General features: G+C 46.6%; 3 non-coding genes across 3 annotated transcripts; all 3 read right to left on the bottom strand.

Moving 5' to 3' along the window:
• Positions 1 to 3,463: 3,463 nt before the first annotated feature.
• Positions 3,464 to 3,654, bottom strand: LOC142261566 (U2 spliceosomal RNA). The gene has a single exon (XR_012729184.1). It is a non-coding gene; the product is annotated as a U2 spliceosomal RNA (small nuclear RNA).
• A 6,858-nt stretch (positions 3,655 to 10,512) lies between these two features.
• LOC142261567 (U2 spliceosomal RNA) lies at positions 10,513 to 10,706 on the bottom strand. The gene has a single exon (XR_012729185.1). It is a non-coding gene; the product is annotated as a U2 spliceosomal RNA (small nuclear RNA).
• A 6,553-nt stretch (positions 10,707 to 17,259) lies between these two features.
• On the bottom strand, positions 17,260 to 17,448 carry LOC142261565 (U2 spliceosomal RNA). Its single transcript, XR_012729183.1, has one exon. It is a non-coding gene; the product is annotated as a U2 spliceosomal RNA (small nuclear RNA).
• Positions 17,449 to 20,153: the final 2,705 nt, after the last annotated feature.

Below are 20,153 nucleotides of genomic sequence, written 5' to 3'. Positions count from 1 at the left end.
ACGCGCAGCCGATGTAGCAGAAGAACGCTACTAGTCCAAGCTACTAGTATCACTATCGGACGCTTCATACAACACACCACCCTCAGGGTCACTGGGTGGGGATAATACCTCACAAAAATAGAGTTTTGTTAAGCGATCCTCAGAGTCACCTTCCCGACCTCGTTTTTTTCAGGCACTGACATCCATCTGGGACTCCTCCTCCTGTACCTCCGGGGGTAGAATTCCAACTTGGCCAACCAGGTCATCAGGGGATGCCACCACTTGACTGGAAAGAACGGCAGGGCAATCCTCATCAGGATGGTCATCAGAACGCGTGGCATCATGGTTGTCATCATGTACATCACCAGGACGGTCATCACGGGAGGCCTCAGGACCCTCCGAGAGGCAGTCATCAGGACGGGCAACAAGGAAGTCATCTGGCTGGTCATCCAATCGGTCCCTCACCGAGCAGTCATCAGAGTAGTCTGCCACAGCCTCACCAGATCCTCCAGAAGGCTCCAAGGAAGACATCGGGGTCTCTGGAACAACTGTAAAAGAAATCTCCGCCACACCGCTAGCATTGCCCCAATCAGCTGGGTCAAGTGCTCCAGATTTTTGTTTGTTCTTTTTTCTCTGGCCCTTCCTCAGTCCTATTCTGAGGTTCACCCGACTCCTCACCAGTCAAAACCTGGGCTTCTGCAGAAGTGGGTTCACAGTCGGCCGCATAGACCAGAGGTTCCCAACTCCAGTCCTCAAGGCACACCAACAGTGCATGTTTTCAGGATTTCTTTAGCATTGCATGGGTGTTGGATTCAGCACCTTTGCAGGTGATTAAATTATCACCTGTGCAATACTAAGGAAATCCTGAAAACATGCATTGTTGGTGTGCCTTGAGGACTGGAGTTGGGAACCTCTGGCATAGACAATCGCAGGGTCACGCAACAGGTTTACAGGGAGTGCAACAGATGGAAAAGACTGTTTCCAACCCGCAGTTACGTCCATGTAGGAGCGAATAGAAGCCCTCGTTTTGGCCGTACCGGCAGCAGTAGGCACTCCTGCGGAACTAGCCGCAGTCATACGGGAGCCTCTCTCTGGTTTTGGTCGCATCGGACAGTTGCTGAAAAGATGGGTACTTCCACCACAGCCACTGCAGGTCTTTTCTTTTTTACAGTCTCTGGACGTGTGTCCCCAATCGCCACAACTGTGGCACCAAACCATCTTTTCTTTGCCACACTCCCTCTGCATATGTCCTGTGTCGCCACAGTTCCTACATCGGTTAACCTGCCCGTTGAAGAACAGGTAACCGTGCTCTTTTCCGATTACCACCAAGGATTGAGGGTGCATGAAACCCTCCACCCCATCCGGATCAGGGTTGAAACGGACCATAAAGCGTCTCTTTCCGCACCAGAGACCACTCTTGCCCATAACTTTCCCTGTGGATCGTACCGATACACAGTATCGCCTCAAGAATAACATAATGTCATCCTCAGGGACAAATGGACTGTGCATGTACACCACCAGGGTCACCTCATCACCACCGTACAAACATGTACAGACCACGTCATCCAGCAGCGGATGGTTGCTGTGGATTCTGACAAGGTCATGGAATGTCCGACAAGCCGCTCGGGAATCCAACATCAGGATGTATGTGTTCTGCCCCCTCTCCTGCAGGCAGTACACTTCACTCCTTGTCACGCCCAACAGACCCTGCAGGATCTGTGTGAAGAAGGCCCCAGGGTTGTCAAAACCCACAATGGTTGCAGGGACCACAATTTTAAAGGAATTCTTCAGCTGGCCAGAGCCAGTGAAGTTAACATAAGTGCAAGGCATAGCACTCGGGTATAAAGACTTACCGTCCAAGACGCGTTCGGCCTTTCACCGGGGATCACTGCTCGTTGCTCAGGGACTAGTCTGGATCCCTAATAGCAGCAGGAGGGTGAAGTCCCACCATGAGGTAAACCGATCCCCCCCAGGCCAAGGAGCCAGGTATCCCGAGCACCTTCCAGCCAAAACCAGGTACAAAACAGTGAAGCTCTGCACCTGATCTCAGCCAAAAGACCGAGAAGCGATAACCAGAATTGGTTTCGGCCTTGAGTGGCACCCTGGCCTATGCCGGACACATCTTAGGGAGAGAGAGAGAAAGGGAGACAAACCCATGCCTACAGAAGACATTTTGTCACCCAAGCCAACACTTGAAAAGGCTGCTTTGCAGAGCAAAAACAAGAAGAATGGTGCGTTTTGCAGCCGCCGCCCACTGCAATGAATCTGAATAGCTCCTCCTTTTGGGCACAAGCACCTCCCCTCCCCCTTGCAGTCTTTCCAATTCATGATACAAAAAGACGGACGGACAGGCAGGACAGGACAGGACAGGCTGCCTGACTTTCCGTCACTGCCACCCTTTGCCATCCTTACCCGTGGAAAGCCCTTTCATCATCCCCAAACCCTAATCCTTTCCCTTCCCAGCCCCCAATCCCTGCCCTCTGTACCCCTCTCACCACCCGCATCCCTTCCCCTGTCATCTCCCTACCACCCGGGGAAAAAAGTGCTTGCCCCCTCCTTCCACTAGCCCACCATCCCACCCAAAGAGCAACTTCTGCTGCGCAGCTGGCTTTCTAGGCAGCAGCGCTATTGTGATGTCAGCAGGGGGCATTGTGACAAGCCGCCAGTGTTCCGTCTCTTCATGTTGTGCACTGTTCAAACGGAAAATACATCAACAGGCAGACTACAGAAAAGCTTACTAACAAAGGTTAGAGGGGGGCTTTCTCAGAGGGCTTTTTACAGTTTGTCTATTCCCAATTAGCCGTTGAAGTATACTTAATGAAAGTACTAATTCTTTCATAGGCCGCCCATCCTTAGTATTTGACATTCCTTATATTGCGGTATCAGGCTTCGCAGCAGGTTGCAAACATTCATCACCCATGACTGTCCCCAATTGGGCTCAGAAGCTAAATGTCTATCATGACCTCTCTTTTAGAAAGTCCAAAAGCAAGCAAACTCTTCCTCCAGGAGAGGGAGCCAACAGACCACTAAAGACATCATCATTGCTCAAAGAAAACACCAAAAAACAATGCATGATAGGAATAAACAGGTAACTTTAATTGGAGTGGAAGCGGAGAGATAGCACCAGATGCCAATTGTAGATCTTCTCACACCTGTGGTCACTGCAGCAGCAGCTGAATCCACTTTGTCCAAAAGGGATTTATTCCATTCAATTGCAAATGATCTAGATAAGACTGAGAACAAGATACTGCACGGGACATAGCAGAGTTGGTCAAGTTGAGTGGTGATGAGTGTGCTATTTGGCGCAGCTTTTGGATGAATAAAGCAAGTAAAAAGTGTGAAAGATAAAAAAAAAAGGAGGAAGTGTGAAAAGTGAATGGGCCAAATTGAGGTGCATATGAAGTTGTATGCTTTCTTTCAATTCATTAAATCGGGCTAATATGAATCAGGTGAATTGAGTTCTGCTTTTGGAAACTGGGTTAAGAAGGGGTGCACCGGTCCTGGAGGTACTGCAATACCAGGTCAATGCGTGGAGTGGACAGAGCAAGCTCTTTTTCCATCTCCCTGTTCTAAAAATCCATTTAATATATGGTCCCCAGATAGGGGACGTATCAGATATTAAACTGATAAGAACAGATCACGTTTCAAACAAGCTTTATTAAACTCATTAGTCATTACAAACAAAAAGTCACGCATTAGGTGCAAAACACGGTTAGTTGTGCACATGAAATGCATCATAAAACCCAAAAACTGGTTTTCACAGGTACAGTAAAATATCACATAAAATCACATAAAACCAGCATTTTACTTAAAACATGACATAAAATACATTAAAAACAATATAGTAATAGACATATAGAATCACAAATTAAATATGATTATAAATACATAAAAGTGTTCCATATCTGGAGACACCATGCCTTTTTTGCTTCTATTGTTCCCTGATTTTTGCAATCTCTCAAATAATACGTGTACATGTTACACAATGCAAGACCTATACAGTCTTTTACAGGGATGCAATCATGCTTGAACAGTAAAATATTTCTGGTTTTCCATAGGGCCTCTTTGAAACTGTTAATTATGAGCCATGCGATTTTTGCCTGGCACATGGTAGGACAATCAATTATACCGTATAACACCACATCACAATTTAGGGTACGCAACCCACACACCCATTTCAGGAGCGTGCCCACTGTCTGCCATACCTCTTGTGCGTAAGCACAATACCAGAACAGGTGGAACACAGTCTCCTCCTGTGCACACCTGTCTCTTGGACATCTGGCACTGGCCACAAGTCCCCTACGATGTTGGAAGCCCCTTGTGGGGAGACATTGGTGGACTATTTGCCAGGCCAGATCCTTTTGCATATTACTAAGAGCAGGGCATGAGACGTTGTTCCAAATTAATCGGCACCTAGACGGGGAAAAATTAGCCACATCCTCCATAATCTCATGACCCTTACAGGCGGCTGTCAATTTACGCTGATTGGACAAGACTCCCTTGTCCACATTTATCAGATCATACTCAGATATAATAGTCTCTAAGATCTTATATTGTTTCGGAGGGGATAAAAGGACAGGACGATTAGGTAAAATATCAACATGCAGTTTTTTAAAAACATACCCCGTGCTGTACCTTAAAAAACATGCAAAAGCCCTGTCATTTTTCAGATAATTAAAACAGAATACAAAGAACTTGATTAATAAAAACAGTTTAAGATCAGGCAGCCCCTTACCTCCGTAACCCTTACTCTTGCTGACAATCACCCTCCTCAGCTTCTCCATTTTTGAGCCCCACAAGAAATAAAAAATGGGTTTGAGAAGCCTCTTCAGGTAGAGGGAGTTGGGGGGGGGGAACACCATTGCCGCAAACAGGATAATAGGAAATAAAACCATTTTTATCACAAGTATCTTCCCCTCCATGGACATTTTCCTTAGCTGCCAAAAATAAATCTTTTTATTGATTTTATCTAATACCAAATCCCAATTTGTACATCCGTCATTTCTTGCATCAAATTGTACACCCAAAATCTTAATACCATCAGTTTGGACTGGGATTTTTGGTGGCTCGGGCTCCCAGGGGCCAGTAATCAAGCAGTCACACTTGTCGACATTCAGACGAAAGCCAGACCCTGCGCTGAATATCTCAGTGTTCAGGGGGTCCTGTTCACAGCTGCAGAGCTTGCACAGTACACAGAGACATCATCCATATAGACCAATGATTTTACCTGGTTTCCACCACCCCCTGGAATAGGCACCCCCCTGACCACCCTATCCTGCCGAAGGCGGCACAGAAGTGGTTCAATTGCGCATACAAACAACAGTGGGGACATGGGGCAGCCTTGTTTTACCCCAGACAGGAGGGCAACCTCCTTAGTGACAAAACCATTGACTAGTACCTGTGCATATGAATCCTTATATAAAAGCTTGATTTTGTCAATAAAAACTGTAGGGAAACCCATTCTTTTCAGAACATTAAAAAGATACAAATGTGATACCCTGTCGAATGCCTTCATAAAATCAAGTGATAAAATAGCCATAGGTTGATTACAGTCACTCTGATACCAGATCAGGTCCCGGATAAGATTCAGATGCTCCCGAATGGTTCTTCCAGGGATGCCACAGACCTGATCTGGGTGGATGACATGTTTAATAACTTTTTTCATTCTACTTGCAATCACTTTAGCTAAAATTTTGTATTCTGTATTTAAAAGGGAGATAGGCCTCCAGTTTTCCAACCTTGACCTATCACCTTTCTTAAAAATTAAGGTAATCACACATTTTTTCCATGATGAGGGTAAAACATCAGTCTTAAAAACTTCACTAAAAACTGCTAAAAGATCATTCTTAATAAAATCCCAAAAACAAAGATAAAACTCCATGGGGAGATCGTCCGACCCCGGGGCTTTACCTTTTTTAAAGTCTTTCACAGCCTCCTCAATCTCCCCATGATTTATGTCCACTGAAATTAATTGTTGATCCTCTTTGCTTAAAAACTGGGATAAAACATTAAGATTATCTTTAAAAGCAGATTCATCAGTAGTTTTAAGACTAAAAAGAGTACTATAAAAATTAAAAGCTTCATCCAGCATGCCTTGAACAGAAGATTGTCCTTCTAATTCTTGGATAAAATGTTTCCTCTCCCCCACTTTTTTAAAAAAATATCTTGAACATGTCTCTCCTTCCTCTAGATATTTGACATGGGAATTGAACACTATCTCTTTTCCCTTTTGTTCCAAAAACCTCTGTATTTCTATTTTAAGCTTGGAAATGTCCTCATCTACACCAGGTACCCCCCATGCCTTTAGTTTATGGAGAGTTTCCAACCGAACATTAAAATCTTTAAAACTACTTCTTTTTTCTCTGGCTTTCCGTTTCCCCACTTTAATAAAAAAATCCTTAATGCGCCATTTTACGCCCTCCCACCAGTTTAACATAGTTTGATTTGGGGGCTTTTTACTTCTCCAGATCTTATATTTTGCAATAAAGTCAGCCTTAGTTTTCTCGTCCTCTAATAAAGTCACATTCAACTTCCATGCACGCTTACCTATTTTTGCCTCTCCCTCATGTTCCAACACCGCATGTAAGAGGGCGTGATCTGAAAAAATATTTTCAATCAATCCAGCAGCTTTTGGTACAAAGGTGTCTGTGGAGGAAAATAGGAAATCTATACGGGAATTCACAGAGCCACCCTTCCACGTATAACCCGGATCAGCTGAGTGAGTTTTTCTCCATACATCTTGCAAATTAAAATCAGTTAACATATGTTTGACCTGACTAGAGGTTTTGTCAGGCCGTCTAGCCAGGTTGCCCCCCCCTCTCCCCTCTCCCAACATTAAACAGTTAAAATCCCCTCCCACCACCAAAGGAGAGGGACCTGTTAAAAACAAAGAAATGTCATTAAGAAGGGAGGCTCGCTCATTCTTATCTGGGGGGGGGCGTAAACATTTAAAAAACGACATAGAAACCCATTAATAACAACATGAACTAATAATGCACGACCAGGTAAAATCCCAGTAACGGATAAAACATTAACATTTTTGTTTTTGAATAAAATACCCACGCCGGCGGCTTTGTTTGTGTTAATCCCAGACCACACTGAGGGACCCATAGACCAGTCCTTTTTAAGGTCATTGTAGGTTAAATCGTGGCTTATACCACATTCCTGGAGAAAAAAAACTTCAAAGTTCAATGTCAGTAGCCAGGCCAACAAGGCCGCCCTTCTAATTGGGCTTTTCAGGCTTCTCACGTTGAGTGAGGCAACACGAATTGCAGCCATTTATTGGTTCGTTGTTTAGTCCGAAATCTCAAATTCCGACACATCAGAACCCACATAAAGAGATGAGACAGTTTTTAGACTACTCGTCTCATCAGAGTCCGAGAGCTGATAGTTTGGGTCCATATTTGTGCCTGATGGACTGGGAACAGATTGTTCAATGAGGGTTTTTCGCTTCTTACCCTCTGTTTCCAAGTCCTCACCAGCTCTTTTAGAACTGGCACTTAGGTCCATCTGGTCCGCCTCCAGTTGGACGCCAGGGACCTTTGGACCAACCTTCTCCATGGTTAAACTAACATCTGGGCGAACAACAGGGCCAGCATCATCCTGGACATCTGAGTAGACCTCACCGGAAACAGCTGTGGAAGCATCGGGGCGGGCATCACAGGGAACATCAATGTGGTCATCATGGTGACCCTTTGGGTGGACATCTGGATGGACATCTGGACGGACATCTGGACGGACATCTGGACGGACATCTGGGCGGACCTCCGGGCGGACCTCCGGGCGGACCTCCGGGCGGACCTCTGGGTGGCGAACGCCACTTCCACCGGAATCCACCTGAGACACCGCTGACAAGCCAGGGGTCTCAGGAACCGCAGAACATTCCTGTTGCTTCTGCCCTTCCCCAGAACCGCTCTGAGGGGATCCCATCTCTCCACCAGGCGTAACCTGGACTTCTGCAAGAGAGGGTAATGATCCAACTGTGCTGGAAGTAGCTAGAACATTTGACTGGTTTCCTGAAGGGAGAACTGCTGTACCAGTCTTTTTACGCCCTGCAGTCACATCTGCAAAACTCATCCCAGAGGTCCCCATTTTGGCCAAGCTGCCTTTGGCTGGCACTCCTGCGGAACCAGCCGCAGGTGCCTGAGGACCTCCTTGTCGCCTTGTCCGCAACGGGCAATTAGTGAAAAGATGGGTACCTGAGCCACATCCACTGCAAGTTTTTTCACTCTGGCACTCATTGGAGGCGTGCCCCCACCTGCCGCAGTTGTGACACAGACTTCTCCGTTCATTTGTGCAGTTGCTTTGCACATGACCAAGGCCGCCACATTTCCTACAATAGACTGGCTGTCCATTGTAAAACAAAGACCCATGGTTCCTACCCAGCACAACTGTGGATGGAGGATGCATTAGACCATCAATTCTCCCCGAGTCGGGTCTGAACCGTACCAGGAACTTTCGCTTTCCGTTCCAGAACCCACTGTAGCCCATGACTCTCCCTGACGAGCGCACCGAGGAGCAGTACCTGCTCAGGAAGAGCATGATGTCTTCCTCAGATACATGGGGGTTGTACATGTATACTACGAGTGGGACTTCGCCATCTCCATATAGGTACGTCACAGTCACTCCCTCCAACAGTCTACTGCACGTCTCTGCCTTAACTCGCTCCTGGAGTCTTCCACAGGCGGCCTTGGTCGTCAATGTGAGGATATAGATGGTTTGCCCCCTCTCCTGCAGGCAATATATATCCTCATTTCTCACGCCCAACAGGTTACGCATTACTTGGTTAACGAACTCAAGTGGATGCCCATAACCTATGTGGCCCTCGGGAATCTCGAACTTAACAGAGTTCAGTATCTGGCCGGAGCCAGTGGTAAAGCGCTGAATGCAAGGCATTTAGCAAAAGGCTTTCCGTCTCCACGGGCACGGCCTTTCGCCGGGGGATCACCTCTCGTTGCCCAAGGACTAATCCGGCTCCCCAATAGCAGCAGGGGGGTGAAGTCCCACCGTGAGATGAAACGATCCCCCCAGGCCAAGGAACCGGGTACCCTGGGCACCTTCCAGCCAAAACCAAACACAAAACAATTAAGCTCTGCATCTGATCTCAGCCAAAAGGCCAAGAAGCAATAACCAGAATTGGTTTGGGCCTCGAGTGGCACCCTGGCCTATGCCGGACACATCTTAGGGAGAGAGAGTGAGAGGGAGACAAACCCACGCCTACAGAAGACATTTTGTCACCCAAGCCAACCCTTGAAAAGGCTGCTTTGCAGAGCAAAAACAAGAAGAATGGTGCGTTTTGCAGCCGCCGCCCACTGCAATGAATCTGAATAACTCCTCCTTTTGGGCACAAGCAACTCCCCTCCCCCTTGCAGTCTTTCCAATTCATGATACAAAAAGACGGACAGGACAGGTTGCCTGACTTTCCGTCACTGCCACCCTCTGCCATCCTTACCCGTAGAAAGCCCTTTCATCATCCCCAAACCCTAATCTTTTCCCTTTCCTTCCCAGCCCCCAAACCCTGCCCTCTGTACCCTTCTCACCACCCGCATCCCTTCTCCTGTCATCCCCCTACCTCCCGGGAAAAAAAAGGGCTTGCCCCCTCCTTCCACTAGCCCACCATCCCACCCAAAGAGCAACTTCTGCTGCACAGCTGGCTTTCTAGGCAGCAGCGCTATTGTGATGTCAGCGGGGGGCATTGTGACAAGCCGCTAGTGTTCCGTCTCTTCATGTTGTGCACTGTTCATACGGAAAATACATCAACAGGCAGACTACAGAAAAGCTTACTAACAAAGGTTAGAGAGGGGCTTTCTCAGAGGGCTTTTTACAGTTTGTCTATTCCCAATTAGCCGTTTAAGTATACTTAATGAAAGTACTAATTCTTTCATAGGCCGCCCATTCTTAGTATTTGACGTTCCTTACATTGCGGTATCAGGCTTCGCAGCAGGTTGCAAAACATTCATCACCCATGACTGTCCCCAATTGGGCTCAGAAGCTAAATGTCTATCATGACCTCTCTTTTAGAATGTCCAAGAGCAAGCAAACTCTTCCTCCAGGAGGGGGAGCCAACAGACCACTAAAGACATCATCATTGCTCAAAGAAAACACCAAAAACCAATGCATGATAGGAATAAACAGGTAACTTTATTTGGAGTGGAAGCGGAGAGATAGCACCAGATGCCAATTCTAGATCGTCTCACACCTGTGGTCACTGCAGCAGCAGCAGCAGCAGAATCCACTTTGTCCAAAAGGGATCTATTCCATTCAATTGCAAATGATCTAGATAAGACTGAGAACAAGATACTGCACGGGACATAACAGAGTTGGTCAAGTTGAGTGGTGATGAGTGTGCTATTTGGCGCAGCTTTTGGATGAATAAAGCAAGTCAAAAGTGTGAAAGATAAAAAAAAGGAGGAAGTGTGAAAAGTGAATGGGCCAAATTGAGGTGCATATGAAGTTGTATGCTTTCTTTCAATTCATTAATCGGGCTAATATGAATCAGGTGAATTGAGTTCTGCTTTTGGAAACTGGGTTAAGAAGGGATGCACCGGTCCTGGAGGTACTGCAATACCAGGTCAATGCGTGGAGTGGACAGAGCAAGCTCTTTTTCCATCTCCCTGTTCTAAAAATCCATTTAATATATGGTCCCCAGATAGGGGACGTATCAGATATTAAACTGATAAGAACAGATTTTTTTTTTTTTTAAAACCATTCAGGTTAATTAAAAACAACAATATCAAGTTTACAACTTTGCTGTTTATCCAAACTCATCACAATGGTTATATTCTTTTTTTTTAATTGTCTAAAAAGTATTGCAGTACATATCCAAAGGAAGTATCACAAAAAAAAACAAAAAACAAAACAAAACAGAGAATACTGAAAAACAGAGAATTTACCTCTTATTGATACTTCACCAAATAATGCCACTTTAAAACCTTCCATATGCCTTCAGCGTCCAATCCACCACCACCTCTACTCTTATCCCTTTGGTAAATAACAAAGTCTGGAAAGAATTAATCTTACACAGTCGTTAATAGGAACCACCTTCCTTTTAAAAAGTCCCAAATTTCTGACATCCCATAAGCTTTCCATCACACAAGCCATGATAAGCCACAAAATCCTCTCTTTAACACTCCCACACGCACCAATGCCAAACATAGCCACCCTCCAATTAATATGGTTCACACCAGTCAGCCCCTTACACAGGCCTCCTACACATTTCCACACACTATAGGCGTAATCACAGTCCCACATGACATGTCTCACGGTCTCACGGGCACCACATCCCTCCCGTGGACACACATCCGTTCTAATCAGGTCCCTTCTCTTCTGCACTTCTCTCACAGGTAATATATCATGCAATGCCAACCACACAACATCCCTCTGCTTATTAGACATACCCGGTGTACTCAGTTTCTTCCATACATCTGACACATCATTCCCTCTCAAATCATTAATATTACATTCTACCTCATTCGCTCTCATCCTTTTCATCACTCTCTTCGCTGCTCTGAACTCACTCATAGGTACAGCCAGCAAATCATTTTTTCTAATAAACCTCTCAATTATGTCGTACCAGACTGGACACTTGAACGACACAGGCACACGCGCATCCCTTTTTACCCAACACAAGCCATACAGCATCCAGCCCGCCATATACCTCACCATGTAGGCCCCTTTATTGTTCTTTCCCATTAGGATTACTACCGTCTTAATATAATGAAGACTAAGAAAGATTTCAATATTTGGAAAGTTTAAACCCCCATAATGACAGGCCTTGTATAAATGCTCTCTTTTTAATTTTTCCATTTTGCTCCCCCAAAAAAAGGTAAAAATCAGTTTCTCTACTCTTTTTATCTTTTTATATGGGGATGGGAAGACCCCAGAGATATAAAGGAGATTCGGCAGCACCACGGCCTTAATAATCAAAACTTTACCATTCAATGTCAGATCACGCATTCTCCAGAAATTCAGTTTCCTCTCAATCCGCAATCCACATTCTTCCCAACTCTCCGTACCTCTCAGATCATCATTAAACAACACACCCAGCACTTTGATTGGACCATCCACACTTGTCACTCCGTCCATCTTAACACTACTATCACCAAAACACTTAAAACAACATTTATTCCAGTTGACTTTAAAAGCAGACGCGCCACAGAAGAAATCCAACAACAGCTTTACTCTAGTCATAGACGCAATACTCTCACTCACTATCACTACATCATCCATATAGCCAAGCACCTTCACATTCTTACCGCCACTACCAGGTATTATCATCCCTCTTATCAGTTTCTCACGCCTGATCATACATAACAAAGGCTCAATCACACTGACAAATAAAACAGGGGACATTGGACACCCCTGACGGACACCTGACTTGATCTGTACTTTCCCACTCAAACATCCATTCACTAAGAATTCACTTGTCACACCACCATACAGACATCTCACACCATCCAGGAACTTCTTAGGAAAACCCATACTATTCAAGACCTCAAACATAAGAACATGCGACACCCTATCAAACGCTTTCTCAAAATCAAGAGCCAACAACATGCACTTCTGCTTTCTAATCTTACAGTCACCAATAACATCCCTCAACAACAACAAGTTATCACTGATGCTCCTTCCAGGCACAGCACACACTTGATCATCCTTTACAAGCTTCCCAAGCACTTCACGCATACGATTAGCTAATAGTTTACTGAAAACCTTATAATCAGAATTCAGAAGCGTAATAGGCCTCCAATTCCCCAATTTACTCTTTTCCCCCTTCTTATGGATAAGTACCACTACCCCTTCTTTCATAGAGTCACACAGCATACCAGTTTCCCACATATACTTACATATCTCCGTCAGATCCGTGCCCATACACTCCCATGCTTTCACATATAGTTCAATGGGCAAGCCATCCTTTCCAGGAGTTTTATTCTTTTGTGCACTAAACACAACCTTTCTCACTTCATCCAGAACCACCTCATCCCACAAATCCTCACACTCATCTTTGCCTAGTCTACACTCCATGCTAGCCAACACTTCAGTCATTAGACCAGAATCAATCCACTTCTCTCCATACAGTCTGCTGTAAAAGGCTTTCACCTCGTCAATCACACTTTCACCAGTCACAGGAACATCATTCTCATCCACAATCACATCCATATCTACTTTCTTCCCATTCATTTTTTTAAAGAAATATCTGGTACATTTCTCATTCTTATCCAAATGTTCAACTTTCGTCCTATAGATAATTTCCTTACCCTTTTTCTCAATCAGACATTTCAACTCATTTTTTGCCTCCACCAACGAATCACTTACATCAATCCCAGACCTACTACACTTTTGTAACCAATCAATCCGAGTATTCACATCTTTAAATTTATTACGATACATGGTAGCTTTTTTGTAGCCCCATTTCCTAAAAAAAGTTTTAATCTCCACTTTAACCCAATCCCACCACTCTAACACACTTGCAAACCTGTTTTTGTAGTACCCCCATCTTCGGTACTCTTCTTTAAACTCTTTCATCACTTTTGCATCCTCTAGCAATCTCACATTTAACTTCCATACAGCACCCCTCTTTACAAGTCCACCATCCCCTCTGAACACACCCTTCAAACATTCGTGGTCCGAAAAAGGAACCGCACATTGTTCAAACCTTACACACTCAATATTTTTAGAAAAAAAACATACGGTCAATCCGTGATTCTATACCTCCTCTGTCTGCCTTGTACGTAGGTGGTGGTGGATTGCCCAGCTTTACAACAGCTGCATCTGAGAAAGAAAAATCAGAAATGATATGTAACAGCTTTTTCCCGGTTACATCCATATTACCTTCCGTCATACAATTAAAATCCCCAACAAAAATAGTAGGCATTTTTCCTGGCAAAAATAAACCAACTTTATCTAACAGAGCTAAACGATCTTCTTTTCTCGTAGGACAATATACATTAACAATCCTAACCCGCCACCCTCTATAGTTAATAATTGCAATGATACATCTCCCCACCTCCACTACTGTATAACTATCAAAAGAAAAGTCCTTGTTACCCAACAGAATCCCCACACCATCATTTTTATTTACAGATGAACCAGACCAAATGTGTTGTCCATGAGGCCAATCTTGATCCGTAGGCGCATCAAACAGTCCGCACTCCTGCAAACAAAAGATATCTGCACCTATTTTAGAAATATATTTGAGGATAGTAGCTCTTCTTCCTCTGGATTTAATTTGTCTCACATTCAAGGATAGGACATTACATGTAGTTTTGGGAGCCATGTTCTTACCAGTTTAACCAGGTAACCGTAAGCTGGCCATCTTCGCCTCAACCTTCTCCTTCTGGAGGCTGGCAGGGAGACACAAAGCAGTGAGTGTCTGCAACCTCCCCAAAAAAATCATCAACTCCAGGTGAAAAGCTAATGTCAGGGTAGACCCAATCACTCAAAGGGCTTGCACTTGCAGTACTGACAGTGCTCCACCCCTTGTCTGCAAGCTTTAATTTCTTAGCAGCCATAAACTCACCCTCCTCCGATGACCTGACTGCAGCTGAAGCAGAAAAATCCCCCTGCCCAGTTGGACTACCATCTTTGCTCACCAGAGACTTTGTTGTACCCCATGACAGGGCGGGGGACTTCCTCAAATCTTCCTCGATTTCCCCCTCACCACAGGCAGCAGAGTGACAAGGGAGATCAGCTTCCAGCTCGGAGACCTCCATTCCTTGATGAGGTGGACATGGAGAGACTGCAGGAGCTTTATCCAAATCCTGAGCAGTAGTAACAGGGAGAAGAACAGGGTCATTAGCAGAAACAGCAGCAGGGTGACTAGCAGCTGGTGCAGCCTTAACAGGAGCTACAGGGACCTCTGCGACCACCTGAGCGTATAGCCTGGTCTTAGTGCGGCTCCTGCAATCCCGATAGGCATGCCCGACTTCTCCACAAGCATTGCAAACAATGGGGTTGCTGCAATCCCTAGCCATGTGCCCCACCTGGTTACATTTCCTACAGGTTACTTCATAAGGACACTTCTCCTGAGTGTGACCAAAAACATTACATTTCCGGCAAAAAAAGGGGGCATCTGGATAAAACAGGTAACCAGAGTCTTTCCCAATATGAAAAGTAGAGGGAGGGTGGCGGAGACCCCCAGGGCCCTGAGGGTCCACCCCAAAACGCACAAAATATTTATGCTTGCCTGTCCAGAGTCCCTCCTTGTTGGTAATTTTGTGTGAGTACTGAACATAGCTGCAATGCTTCATCAGGAAGTCTGTGATGTCTGCCACATTAACAAAAGGGTTGTGCATAAACACCACTAAAGGAACATCGCCCTTAGAATAAAGCAGGGTAAAGTCAAGTCCACTCAGCAAAGAGTTAGTAGTATTCATTAACAAGGACCGATAAAGATTCTGGCAAGCGCCAATATGGGAAAGGACAAGCACATACCGTCCACTTCGTCTGAACTCCTGAAGACAAACGATCTCATTATTCTTCACATCCAGGATGTCATATAGAACTTTGTTCACCAAGTATTCCAGATGGAAATGCTGCAACTTTTCCTCTGCGACATCAATACGGAAACCAAAACGGACCCGGGTATCCCCGGTCCCTGCAAAACGGACTGTGATGCCAATCTTCAAAACACCTCCTGGATCACCAAGGGTTAACAGCCTCGCTTACTACCCCCAATAGCAGCATGTAGCCATTTAAGCTACAAGGCCAAGGGTAGCAATTGAGGACCTCCTGCTAAGACACACGATCCTAGCCAAAAGGCGTCGCCTTCTCGTTTCCCGCTCACTACCCCCAATAGCAGTATGTAGCCATTTAAGCTACAAAGCCAAGGGCAGCAATTAGGAACCTTCTGGTAAGACACTTGATCTTAGCCAAAAGGCCGAGAAGCGATAACCAGAATTGGTTTGGGCCTCGAGTGGCACCCTGGCCTATGCCGGACACATCTTAGGGAGAGAGAGTGAGAGGGAGACAAACCCACGCCTACAGAAGACATTTTGTCACCCAAGCCAACCCTTGAAAAGGCTGCTTTGCAGAGCAAAAACAAGAAGAATGGTGTGTTTTGCAGCCGCCGCCCCCCACTGAAATGAATCTGAATAACACCTCCTTTTGGGCACAAGCACCTCCCCTCCCCCTTGCAGTCTTTCCAAATCATGATACAAAAAGACGGACAGGACAGGTTGCCTGACTTTCCGTCACTGCCACCCTTTGCCATCCTTACCCGTAGAAAGCCCTTTCATCATCCCCAAACCCTAATCTTTTCCCTTTCCTTCCCAGCCCCCAAACCCTGCCCTTTGTACCCTTCTCACCACCCGCATCCCTTCTCCTGTCATCCCCCTACCACCCGGGAAAAAAAGGGCTTGCCCCCTTTTTCTACTAGCCCACCATCCCACCCAAAGAACAAGTTCTGCTGCGCAGCTGGCTTTCTAGGCAGCAGTGCTATTGTGATGTCAGCGGGGGGCATTGTGACAAGCAGCCAGTGTTCCGTCTCTTCATGTTGTGCACTGTTCAAACGGAAAATACATCAACAGGCAGACTACAGAAAAGCTTACTAACAAAGGTTAGAGAGGGGCTTTCTCAGAGGGCTTTTTACAGTTTGTCTATTCCCAATTAGCCGTTTAAGTATACTTAATGAATGTAGTAATTCTTTCATAGGCCGCCCATTCTTAGTATTTGACGTTCCTTATATTGCGGTATCAGGCTTTGCAGCAGGTTGCAAAACATTCATCACCCATGACTGTCCCCAATTGGGCTCAGAAGCTAAATGTCTATCATGACCTCTCTTTTAGAATGTCCAAGAGCAAGCAAACTCTTCCTCCAGGAGGGGGAGCCAACAGACCACTAAAGACATCATCATTGCTCAAAGAAAACACCAAAAACCAATGCATGATAGGAATAAACAGGTAACTTTATTTGGAGTGGAAGCGGAGAGATAGCACCAGATGCCAATTCTAGATCTTCTCACACCTGTGGTCACTGCAGCAGCAGCTGAATCCACTTTGTCCAAAAGGGATCTATTCCATTCAATTGCACATGATCTAGATAAGACGGAGAACAAGATACTGCACGGGACATAGAGTTGGTCAAGTTGAGTGCTGATGAGTTTGCTATTTGGATGAATAAAGCAAGTAAAAAGTGTGAAAGATAAAAAACAAAAAGGAGGAAGTGTGAAAAGTGAATGGGCCAAATTGAGGTGCATATGAAGACGTATGCTTTCTTTCAATTCATTAATCGGGCTAATATGAATCAGGTGAATTGAGTTCTGCTTTTGGAAACTGGGTTAAGAAGGGGTGCACCGTTCCTGGAGGTACTGCAATACCAGGTCAATGCGTGGAGTGGACAGAGCAAGCTCTTTTTCCATCTCCCTGTTCTAAAAATCCATTTAATATATGGTCCCCAGATAGGGGACGTATCAGATATTAAACTGATAAGAACAGATTTTTTTTTTAACTTGGAAGTACCTAAAACAAAGGTACACCCGTTTATTATTGGATATAAAAGTACATTACATTAAAAACATTCCATTTTACAACCTTGTCTGTGATTACATCTGTATCTCAATTACAGAATATCAAACCATCATTTACATTTGTTTTACATATAGTAAGCAGTCTACATATTACAAGTCCTTTACAGTGCAGGGCTTCACTCCTATAAAGAACACTATCCACAATTCTTTTACACTCAACATATAAATTACATACAAAAATTAGTCCTTTAAATTGCGGAGTTCCACTCCTTTACAAACCACTGTTTCGATAAAATGACATTCATCTTCTTGTCCAGAAAATAATACAGATACATATCACTAAAAGCCAAATCTATAACATCCTGCACAGATAAAACATCATGCTTAAAGGGGTTGTCCGAAATGTTTGAGTTTAAGCTAATCTGTGCTGTATTGTCATATTAAACACTACATTGTTATTTTTTGTTTTCTAACTTTTGTTCCTCTTGAATTATCCCTTTATTCTCTGCAGCTTCTTGTTTACATTCAGCTCCAGCAAACATGATAACTTTCTGTGCTAAACCTCCCAGTCACAGCTGGCACCGCCCGGCCTCACTGTCCAGCCCCACCCCAGTGTCCAGCCGCACCCTCTACCCGCCCCCTGCACATACATTCCCTGTCAGTATATTCTGCCCCAGCACCTGACCTGGTATCACTACAGCATTGCAAATAACAGCCCCACATCAGGCTCTGCACCGCACACCACATCAGGCTCTGCACCGCACACCACATCAGGCTCTGCACCCCACACCACATCGGGCTCTGCACCCCACACCACATCGGGCTCTGCACCCCACACCACATCGGGCTCTGCACCCCACACCACATCGGGCTCTGCACCCCACACCACATCGGGCTCTGCACCCCACACCACATCGGGCTCTGCACCCCACACCACATCGGGCTCTGCACCCCACACCACATCGGGCTCTGCACCCCACACCACATCGGGCTCTGCACCCCACACCACATCGGGCTCTGCACCACACACCACATCAGGCTCTGCACCGCACACCACATCAGGCTCTGCACCGCACACCACATCGGGCTCTGCACCCCACACCACATCGGGCTCTGCACCCCACACCACATCGGGCTCTGCACCCCACACCACATCGGGCTCTGCACCGCACACCACATCGGGCTCTGCACCGCACACCACATCGGGCTCTGCACCCCACACCACATCGGGCTCTGCACCCCACACCACATCGGGCTCTGCACCCTACACCACATCGGGCTCTGCACCCCACACCACATCGGGCTCTGCACCGCACACCACATCGGGCTCTGCACCGCACACCACATCGGGCTCTGCACCGCACACCACATCGGGCTCTGCACCCCACACCACATCAGGCTCTGCACCCCACAACACATCGGGCTCTGCACCGCACACCACATCAGGCTCTGCACTCCACACCACATCGGGCTCTGCACCGCACACCACATCGGGCTCTGCATCGCACACCACATCGGGCTCTGCACCGCACACCACATCAGGCTCTGCACCGCACACCACATCGGGCTCTGGACCCCACACCACATCGGGCTCTGCAACCCACACCACATCAAGCTCTGCACCGCACACCACATCGGGCTCTGGACCCCACATCACATCGGGCTCTGCAACCCACACCACATCAAGCTCTGCACCGCACACCACATCGGGCTCTGCACCCCACACCACATCGGGCTCTGCACCCCACACCACATCGGGCTCTGCAACCCACACCACATCGGGCTCTGCAACCCACACCACATCGGGCTCTGCACCCCACAACACATCGGGCTCTGCACTGCATACACACACATCAGGCTGTGCACCGCACACACACACATCAGGCTGTTCAACGCACAAACACATCAGGCTGTGCACCGCACACACACACACATCAGGCTGTGCACCGCACACACACATCAGGCTGTGCACCGCACACACACACATCAGGCTGTACACCGCACACACACACATCAGGCTGTGCACCGCACACACACACATCAGGCTGTGCACCGCATACACCGCATACACACACACATACATACACACACACATCGGGCTGTGTACCGCATACACACACATCGGGCTGTGTACTGTTACGAGGGGGACCCGGGGAAGCGTGCCAAGATGGGAAATGGACTGCTTCCGCCGGTCCACTCTGACCACAAGGTCCACTCTGCGGTGTAAGGGACCGCCGCTATGGTGGGTGAAGAGTGAGCGGGTTGCTGCTAGCGATCGTCTGGAATGTCACAGACGATCTATGTACACCGATCTGCCCTAACCCGTGAGGGTTGTATGGCACAGATCTCACGGCTCGGTGTACCTGTTGCACGGGGAAGCACAGAGGTGCCCACGCACGTGTGCCAGTGGAAGTCACGAGAATATGGCACGAGGGTAGCACAGAGGTGCCCACGCACGTGTGCTTTCAATAACCAGGTGAGTCCAATGGAGACTTGAGGAGCTCACCTGGGACAGGAACACGGTCTGTTGACGGGGGTACTGCCGGAGCAGCAAGGCAGGAACACGGCCTGCAAACGAGGTACTGCCGGAGCAGCAAGGGCCAAGCCCACAAGAGACAGTAATGCCTGAGCAGTGGCGTGGCAGCACGCTGCCAGACATCCAAACATAGAAGGACGGTCGCACGCCGCCATGATGGCAGGGGGAGCTTTT

This window comes from Anomaloglossus baeobatrachus, unplaced genomic scaffold, assembly GCF_048569485.1.
Source record: "Anomaloglossus baeobatrachus isolate aAnoBae1 unplaced genomic scaffold, aAnoBae1.hap1 Scaffold_226, whole genome shotgun sequence".
NCBI lineage: Eukaryota > Metazoa > Chordata > Amphibia > Anura > Aromobatidae > Anomaloglossus > Anomaloglossus baeobatrachus.
The sequence above is the reverse complement of the archived record's forward strand: the minus strand, read 5'-3'. Positions and strand labels throughout refer to the sequence as shown.